General features: G+C 34.8%; 1 pseudogene; it reads left to right on the top strand.

The window, feature by feature from the left end:
• The first annotated feature begins 248 nt into the window (after nucleotides 1–248).
• LOC140556891 (claudin-10-like) lies at nucleotides 249–8,392 on the top strand (annotated as a pseudogene).
• Nucleotides 8,393–8,951: the final 559 nt, after the last annotated feature.

The raw sequence follows: 8,951 nt of genomic DNA, 5'->3' as shown, positions 1-8,951 counted from the left end.
CTGACTAGCTAGCATTCACATTACATGCCAGCTGTCATGACTGTTTGCGAGAATCATGCAATATTTAGACAATTTGCTAGAAATGAGTTTCAGTTTTGTGTAATACACAAAACATTCAAATTTGTAAATGTATGGCTTTCATGGCACATTTCATGTACTGCTTTCAGTCTGATGAGAGAATTTTTTTTTTTATTACATAAACTATTACCTATATCTGCTTTTTTAATTGTACTACAAGACTTGAACAAATGAATCACACAGAAATGGTGTATATGGAGATTGGTTGCTTCATTTGTTGTCTTTGTGGCTGGTTACTGAACTGTTCTACTCTGCCCACTGAGTACTGGTGGGAGAAGCTGTTGTTACCACTGTCAAATATTTTTCCAATCTGTGGATGGACTGTGTTTCTTACACCACTGGTGTGTCCGACTGCAAATATTACCCATCCATGATAGCACTGCCAGGTAAAAAACAGTATACAGTTTGACCACCAATGTCAGATGTTTTTAGATTGAATTAGACAGTGCAGTGAAGTTCAGCAACTAGTTCACCACTGTCTCTTAAGTTTTCTTGCATGTTTGCCGTGCCCTGGCTATTGTCTCTGTAATCCTGGGATTCTGGGGAGCTGTGCTTGCTTTAATTGGAATGAAATATACTAAGATTGGAGGTTCTGAACTTGCCAATGCCAGGGTAACTTTTGCAGCTGCCCTGACCTATATGGCATTAGGTATGATGCCTTCAAACTTCATTCTTGTTCAATTCATAGTAAAATAATTCCAGAAATGATGCAATGCTTTTTGTGCCACAGGGTTCAGTGGTATGATACTGTACTCCTGGTGGAGCATAAAACACAGGTGCAATATGTGGATCCAAACTACAAGCCACAGAAGTAAGCTATTTTTAGATGTGGTGAACATGCTTTCACACAGAAATTTACATTTTTACTTTTCTTGAAATAAATGTAAAGCCGATTGAAAAGTGATGTTCAAGACATATACTAATGCCATTAAAACATAATTGCATTTACTTTGATTTCCCCTCATTTTATATATATACGTTTAAAACACCCACACTTACGCTTTAGCAGGCTTATCATTAATAAACACCCTTGAACCTGAAACTGCTCATCAGTTATTGATAGTTGTTAAATAATCTATTAAATCTAATCTGGGCCTGATTGTGATTGTTTGACCAAAAATCTAATGCAGTCAATAAGCAAAGAATTTTCTTTTTAGTTTTTCTGTATTTTTTATTTTATTTTTTTATGTGATCTACTTGTTTAGAAACCACATAAGCAGGTCTATTCAGAATTGCATAAGAACTGAAGGTTTGAGGTAAATGTTGATGTTTTAAGCATGTAGTTTGTCTGCGGGTGAACTATTAACTACAAGTTTATAAGCGTATTATTATTATTATTTCCTATACAGTGGCATGTACATGTTTGAGTTCACCTGATTAATGTCTGTGCACAGTGATGAAAGTTAAACAAATTGTAATTTCTTTATTTAAGCTTTAGATTAGTTTTAATTTTAGATTAGTTTTAATTTTACCATTTCTAAAAGGTAAAAGGGCCTGATACAAAAGTTTGGACACCTTGCATGGTCTATACATATAAAATTGTACAATAACATTCTTTAAAATGTTGAAAAGACTTTTATCTGTAAATTATGCTTTTTGAAGATCAGTTGTTACTGTGAACAATTCACAGTAAACAACAATATTTTGACCAGGGGGTGCCCATACATTTACATGCTACTCCATATTTCCAAGAGTTTATTCTCAGAATAGTAAAATGAAATTTCTGAAAGGTAAAGTTTATAATTGTATACATTTTTTATGCCGATATTACACTGAAAAAAGGAGACTAGCCATGTCTTGGATTTATGTAAGCATTTTGAGTGTATTTAACACAACTGCCTCGTGTTTTAAACAGACATGTAATTTTATTGTGTAAAAACTACATAACACGCAGAGAGACTACATGAATGTGTTCATATCATGTTCGACTGAAGTGAATCAATAACGTATCAATGTTAAATCTCACGATACCGTACGGGATTTTGTTTCGCGCCCTCAACGTAACAAGGAAGACGTGGGAAGAAATGGTTGGAGTTGGTCGGAGTGCTCGTTCCTACTTTGTTCAGTAAGTCTTGATTTTCTGGACGAATATTAACAAAATCGCACTCAAATGTAGTTAATTGTTTTGAGAATCACCATGTAACATTAAATACTTGTCGTGAGCCTGTTTGCCAGCGCTGTTTTTTATCTGCTTCATACTAGCGCTGCTTCATTTGAAGTTGTTTTTAATGGCGCGGGCACCATCATTCTTTCATCTTCAGAGTCTACATCATCACGGTCTTCTTGGCCAGATTTGTTCTGCGTTCCCCGTTTCACGTACGATGCTGAAATTAAGCTAGAGAAGGCCCATGTAGCTTTCAAAGAAAATGGGATGCTGTTGATTCCTGATCCAAAGTTAAAGTCTGACATATTAGAGGGCTTGATCCAGGAGATAGTTAAGCACACAGTTTATCTTACAGGCAGTAAGTTTGACCAAGTTGCAGAGGCACTCATCCTGAGACACCCATGTTTAAAAGAAAAAGGCTCACCCAGTGGCTATGCAGGATGGAAAATGAGCCTCAAATACAAGTTGTCAAACTATCGCACACATCTTCGAAAAGTAGGGTGTCCTGAAGTATGTGTGAATTCTTTAAAACATAAACCAGCTGAGAAATGCTCCCCTGCTTTTGATGTTAAAAGACCAAAGAGGGGTGAAGTGGATTACTGCCCCTCTTTTCCTCTTGGAGAAAGTGAACAGTCCCTTGAGGATATGAGGGTTGAACTCCTATCAGATGTGAAGAAGCGCAACAACAGAGAGACAATTAAAAAGAAAATGGATGCAACATTTGCTTTGAGGAGACAAGAAATTGTCTATGATGATCCCATGATCAGTGATGTACAAGAGAGATGGCCAGCTCTTTTTTATGCAGCAGAGGTAATTAAAAAAATGATGCTTTGACTAGTTGTCATAAATGCATTAATGTTTAAAGGTAATGGTTGACTTTATTAGTTTGTGTTTCAAAATATTCCATATCAAAGCCCAGATGACCAACCATTCATGTGACATTTATTTGCATAACATTTTAGGTTTCAACCATCTGTGTGCAAATAAAAGAAAGTTGTCTCCTGAGAAAATTGCTAGCCATATTTAGTCAGATAACTGGTCCTTACTTGGACTATTCATGGTTTAAACTCTTTTTAAAAAAAGTTAAATAAAATATTAGCTTTATACTAAAAATAATAAATTAAATTAAATTAATCAATAAATGAAATATCAGCCAAATCTAAAAATCGGCCGATATCGATATAAAACCGATATCATCGTGCACCCCTAGTTGTTTTTAATGTTTGAAATGTCTCTTGAAATCTTTTGACTGTCATTTAATAATAATTTCATGTTGTTTCAGATAAATGCGGAATTCAAGCGCATCACAACAATGCCTCTACAGTCAAGATTTCTGTCGTAGCTTGACTTTCTTTCTGAAAGTCTGCTGAGAGTGTTTGCAAAGCGATCGGGTGAGCCGGGCAAAAAGCTGAAAAACATAGTTGCCACAATGTCGGTAAGAACTTTCAACTTCTTCCATCCCATAAAGTACATATGCATTGCATTTGTTTAGTGAAAGATTGGTATACTGTAACCATTGCATTGCTTACTTGGTGTGTGATTACTGATAATCTAATCTACCTGCAGTTATAAATAAAGTAGATTGAGTGAGTGATGGAAGGAGGGAGGGACTGAGTTATGAAGGGAGGGTAGGAGGGGGTGAATGGTGGAGGGAGGGAGTGAGTGAGTGAGTGAGGGATGGATTTTTGATTTCACTGAAATAACCCTTTAATTTTTATTTTGCATTCACTGTTCCACTGTGAGACATTTATCTTTTTTATATCATCAGGACATTATAAAAAGTCCAGTCCATAACGGTCAGGTCAAATGTACAGTTTTTATATTTTGTAGATGTTAGTGTCATATGATGACTGGTTAGAAAAGTCAAAGTTTTTGTCTTTTGATCACCTTCTTTTGTGCTACTGAAAATTTGAGTTCACATCTCTATTTTCCTTGTTGTAATTCTTAAGGATGACACTGATGCTCGAAGGGAGTCCCTCATCAAAGGACTCTGCATCTATCTGAATGAGAGTCCTGATGTCTTGGTGCAGGAGTACATGGTGAGTGTTTTGAGTCGATTTTGGCTATACAACATTGTAAAACTATGCATTCAGTTATTTCTGTGATTATACTGTTAAGACCCTCTTTATTAATTTGGGAAAGTAATTCTAGTAATTCCAAAGTAATTCCATTGCTGAGATTAAAACAATAAGTTAAACTTGTCACATTAGATTTTCAAACCTACCAATTTTTCTCCATATCCCCCTACTGATAAATGGAGGATTTTTCACTTTCATAATAGCATTATGACAGGGTTCCTGTGGATCCTCAAAAGGCATTGAATTCATCAGTCCAAAAATAAGGCTTTAATTATCCTTAAAATGTCTTAAATCAGTCTTTCAGAGGTCTTAATGTTAACACTTTCTAAGTAGGATGATTGTAATTTGTCTCAAATATTAAAATAATTGGTAAAATTATTTTTTAAATAGTTTACAGAATTCCTCTCACAGACAGTTTTAAGTATAAATAAACGTTTTTCATATTTGTGCTTATTGTGAATTTGGTCTTAAATTTAATTTAAAGGGACATTAGAGAGGTCTTAAAGTCTAAATTTTAACTTGTCTTAAGCAATAGGAACCCTGTATGAAAGTGAATAACCACCCATTTTGATCCCTTTGAAGAAAATTACACCATCTTCCCATACTGGGCTGACAAAGGTAACTGGGACTGAGTTACGGCCCTGGAGTATATCAAGTCCAGGTTAATGATCAAAATCATCTAGGAAAAAAATGTGAAGTTAATGTTAACATTAGTTTTTGCTTGAATGTTCATTGCCCAAACAGTACCAGACTTGTACAATCCAAATTGAGAGTCTAAAAGAAAATCATAAATCATTTTATTGGCTTAGTATGGCTTCTGGTGGGCTAATATATTTCAAACAAAAACTAATGTAAATCTTCAAGGTTCCTCTCCATTTGAGCTTAAATAAATGTCAGGGTTTTTTTTCTTTTGTAGAAATTGGAAGGGCTGTCTTTGGCTACAGCCATCTACTGTTCTGCTAACATGGGTTTAAGAAAATGTTTTAAAAAAAAATGTTTTATCTTTAAACAGGACATGGCTGAGGCTGCTACACTGAGTGCAATAGAAAAAACTACAGTGGGCATCTACGTCACCAGAGAGACGCCAGGCAGTGACTCTTCTGATGTTGGCATCATCATTGAAGGCGTTGTGGTTCTTCAGGACCTTGATAACGTGGCCCTTGCAGTAGCCATGTTGTTTGGACTTTTTTACTCCTTGAACATGAGATACCCATCACAACTACGCTTCACTTTTGAGGTGATTCAAAAGTTGGTACATAAAAGTACATTTTCTTTAGTTGTTTACATTTGAATGACACTACCTCCTTGCTGTAAAATGCCTTTTTTTTGTTGGAACAAAACTGCTCCTGTTAGGAAAATTTGCTCTTTTGTATGTGATGTGGTCAGCTCTAGGTGAGAGTACTTCTAAGTCTCAAACTTGCTCTCCTATGTTTTGGAGGTTGAATTTTTTTTTTTTTTTTTTTTTTTCTTTTTTCCCGAAGGTGAATAACCAACTAACCACAACAAATCAGAGTTCATTGTTAGGACCTTCTATTAATGTATGAAAGACATTAAAATCACACATTTACAGTAATCTCCTACTTTTTGGAGGTTAAATGTTCAGGGTGAACAATCAGCAACCCAAAACAAAAAACTGTTCAGCGAGTTCACTGTTCAGATTTTATTTAAAAAAAAAAAAAAAATTCTCTTGTGTTTAGATTTAATGATAAAGAACACTTGTTATAAAACAGATTTTTATTACATTGTCTTGTTCTGTTTCACATGTGATTTGGTCAGCTCCAGGTGAGAGCTGTAAGTCTTAAACTTGCTCTCCTATGTTTTGGAGGTTGATTGTTTTTTTTTGTTTTTTTTTTGGTGAATAATCAGCTAATCACAACAAATCAGAGTTCCTTGTTAGGAACTTGTATTAAAGTTTATTCAACTCTGTAACTGCCATGTTGATGGGGCCATTCCTCCCCCTGCCTCCTTTTTGTACAAGTTTTCTGATAGGCAGCACTTTTCAATTTCAGTTTATATTTTTCTTTAAAAGTAAAGAGCTGTAGAGTTTGGCAGTCTAGTCCCATCAGGACCATGTGAAGTGACATGTTTGGTTAAATTCAATTGGAGTGAAGAGTTTTGAACTTATGTCACAATATTGTTGCCATTTTTGACCCTGTATTTCTGTTTATAAATAAAGGTGTTGACATGCAACTGCTAATTTTTATTATTAACAGAGGTAAAATGGGTAATAATTGTTTACGAAAGTTATCAGGGTGTTCCTAGTAGTGTTTATTGTGTAGTAATAGTTTATTTGAATGTTAATGGCTACTAATGTCTGCATTTTAAATCAGTCCAGTAATTGCACTGAATTGTTTACAGTTGTAATATTTTCATTTAATCTAGACAATAGGGGTCTTAAGCAGAGGGTTTGTGTTGATTTTCCAAGATGGTTGCCTAAAAGAAAATGTCTAACTTCTGTGCTGCGACTGAGTCAAAACACTGTAAAACAGAAATTACTTCTTAATTGTTGATTTATATCTCAGTGGAGCAGTAATGTTAGTTCAATTCTTTACCTATGGTCACTGCAGTGAAAATAGACATTTTGTTTTGAAAGATTACTAAGAGTTACTGGCAACCATCTTTGAAGAGAACAATACAATCTGTTGTAAGACCTCTATTTGTAAAATTTAGTATTTGACACTTGAATATAATATCAGCATTTAAAATGAAGATAACATGTAGTATTTAAGTGACCAGTAGTATTTAAGTAAAAGTTATCGAATAGGGTTGGAATAAAGTGAGAAAATTGCAACGGATTAAAGTGTTCTAGGAGCTCAAATCACTTCATCATAACATGTTTCAATCACACGTTATCAACACAAAATATACATGTTTATTAAATGTGAAAAACTTGTGTTCATTTAACTTAATTGTTTAAGTTGCTGCTGAAGCAAAACAAATGTGTGCAACCAATGTCCACTATTGAATTAAGTAAATCCAACAAGTTCTTTTTTTCAGTGTAGCTTGATAGAAATTAAAGATAAAAGGGCCTGATACAAAAGTTTGGACACCTTGCATGGTCTATACTTAGTAACACCTTCAAAGATTCCTTTGTAAAAAATGGTAAAACTTTTTTCATGGTGCTATTTTTTTTTCACTTTATATTTGTACAAAACAAAAATTGTACAATAACATTCCTTAAAATGTTGAAAAGACTTTTATCTGTAAATTATGCTTTTTGAAGATCAGTTGTTACTGTGAACAATTCACAGTAAACAACAATATTTTGACTAGGGGTGCCCATACATTTACACGCTACTCCATATTTCCAATAGTTTATTCTTAGAATAGTAAAGTCTATAATTGTATAAATTTTTATGCTGATATTAGCTTGATAAAATTGAATTTTAATGTAAAAACATCTTATTGAGTTCCAATGACACATCTTCTAGATCGGTCACTTTTTTCCAGTGCAGCATGTAACTTTTCAAGTGTTAGTCATAGGCATACTACAGCTACATCCACAATTCAACATTTCAGAAGAGTTAACTTCACAAAGTGCTTTGGCATTTTAACTATGATGTCAATACAATGTTTTAAGAACCAAAAAGTAGAAACTGTTGCCAAAACATCAAACTTTGTAAACACTGGATCCTCCATTCAATGCTTTGTCTAGCTTGAATCCTTTTACATTTGTCATTTAGGAATGCATAAAAACCTAAATGTATGTTTGCTCACTAAAACACAGTAAAATAACAGGTTGTTTTTGTTGGTAGTTATAAAGTTATGAAGTAATTAAGGTTTGGGAGAGAGAGAATTTGCCCAAATCTCCTTTCCTTCCTACACGTTTCTCTCTCAACTTTTTTGTTTTGTATCATGACATTTTTGCCTATCATCATTACCTCATCTCCTCTCCGTTCTTAAAAGCACTGCACATGGAGTGGTGAGGGCTGCAGATTTTGTTCATTCTTCAGATTTGAAATAGGTGCAGCAGTGTTCATAGGCTGGGGAGGGTCATCTCTGATTATAGCTGGAAGTGCTGTTATGTGTTACTTCTCTGGAAAAGAGGGACTCCACTCCAGGTAAGCCCTGTGCAATATTTGAATAATGAATGTACAATATCCACAGGCAACAAGATGTAGCAGGTCATAATGATGACAAAATGCTATTGATGACCTGTGACAAAAAGGATCCACAATATCACTTTGCAATCCGAATATCTAAATTTAATATAAGTATACATACAACCAAAATGTCTTTTGAAAGTATGCCATTCATCGCGTTGCAAGGAAAAAAGTTCAGAGGCATCCGTAAAACTTGATGTCGGCCCGCTGTACAACACAACTCTGTCATTTTCTTGATCAAAATAGAACCCGAAATAATAGCCGTTAGACAAACGCCACGCATAAATCGTTTCTGTGTCTTTCAAGCACATTTTTGTTCTTGCTAAGATCGGCCGTATTTTTTTGGGTGCATCTGTGACAGAAGCCATGATTATTACGGCTATCTTCTAACCCTAACCGCCGCACAAACACTGACCCTTTAAATCCTTCGGCCTACATGGCCTCTCTGATTTGCTCGATCGTATGTATCTCGGTCACCTGATTGGGCGCCTTTTTAAATGATGTCATTACACCGAATCATTGCGTGTAATATGTGATTGACTCATAAATAAAAGTCTATAGATCTCTGATCAACTCTCTCTCCGTCTC

The sequence above is a fragment of the Salminus brasiliensis genome, chromosome 6 (genome assembly GCF_030463535.1).
Source record: "Salminus brasiliensis chromosome 6, fSalBra1.hap2, whole genome shotgun sequence".
In the NCBI taxonomy this organism is placed as follows: domain Eukaryota; kingdom Metazoa; phylum Chordata; class Actinopteri; order Characiformes; family Bryconidae; genus Salminus; species Salminus brasiliensis.
This window is presented reverse-complemented; position numbering and strand designations above follow the sequence as displayed.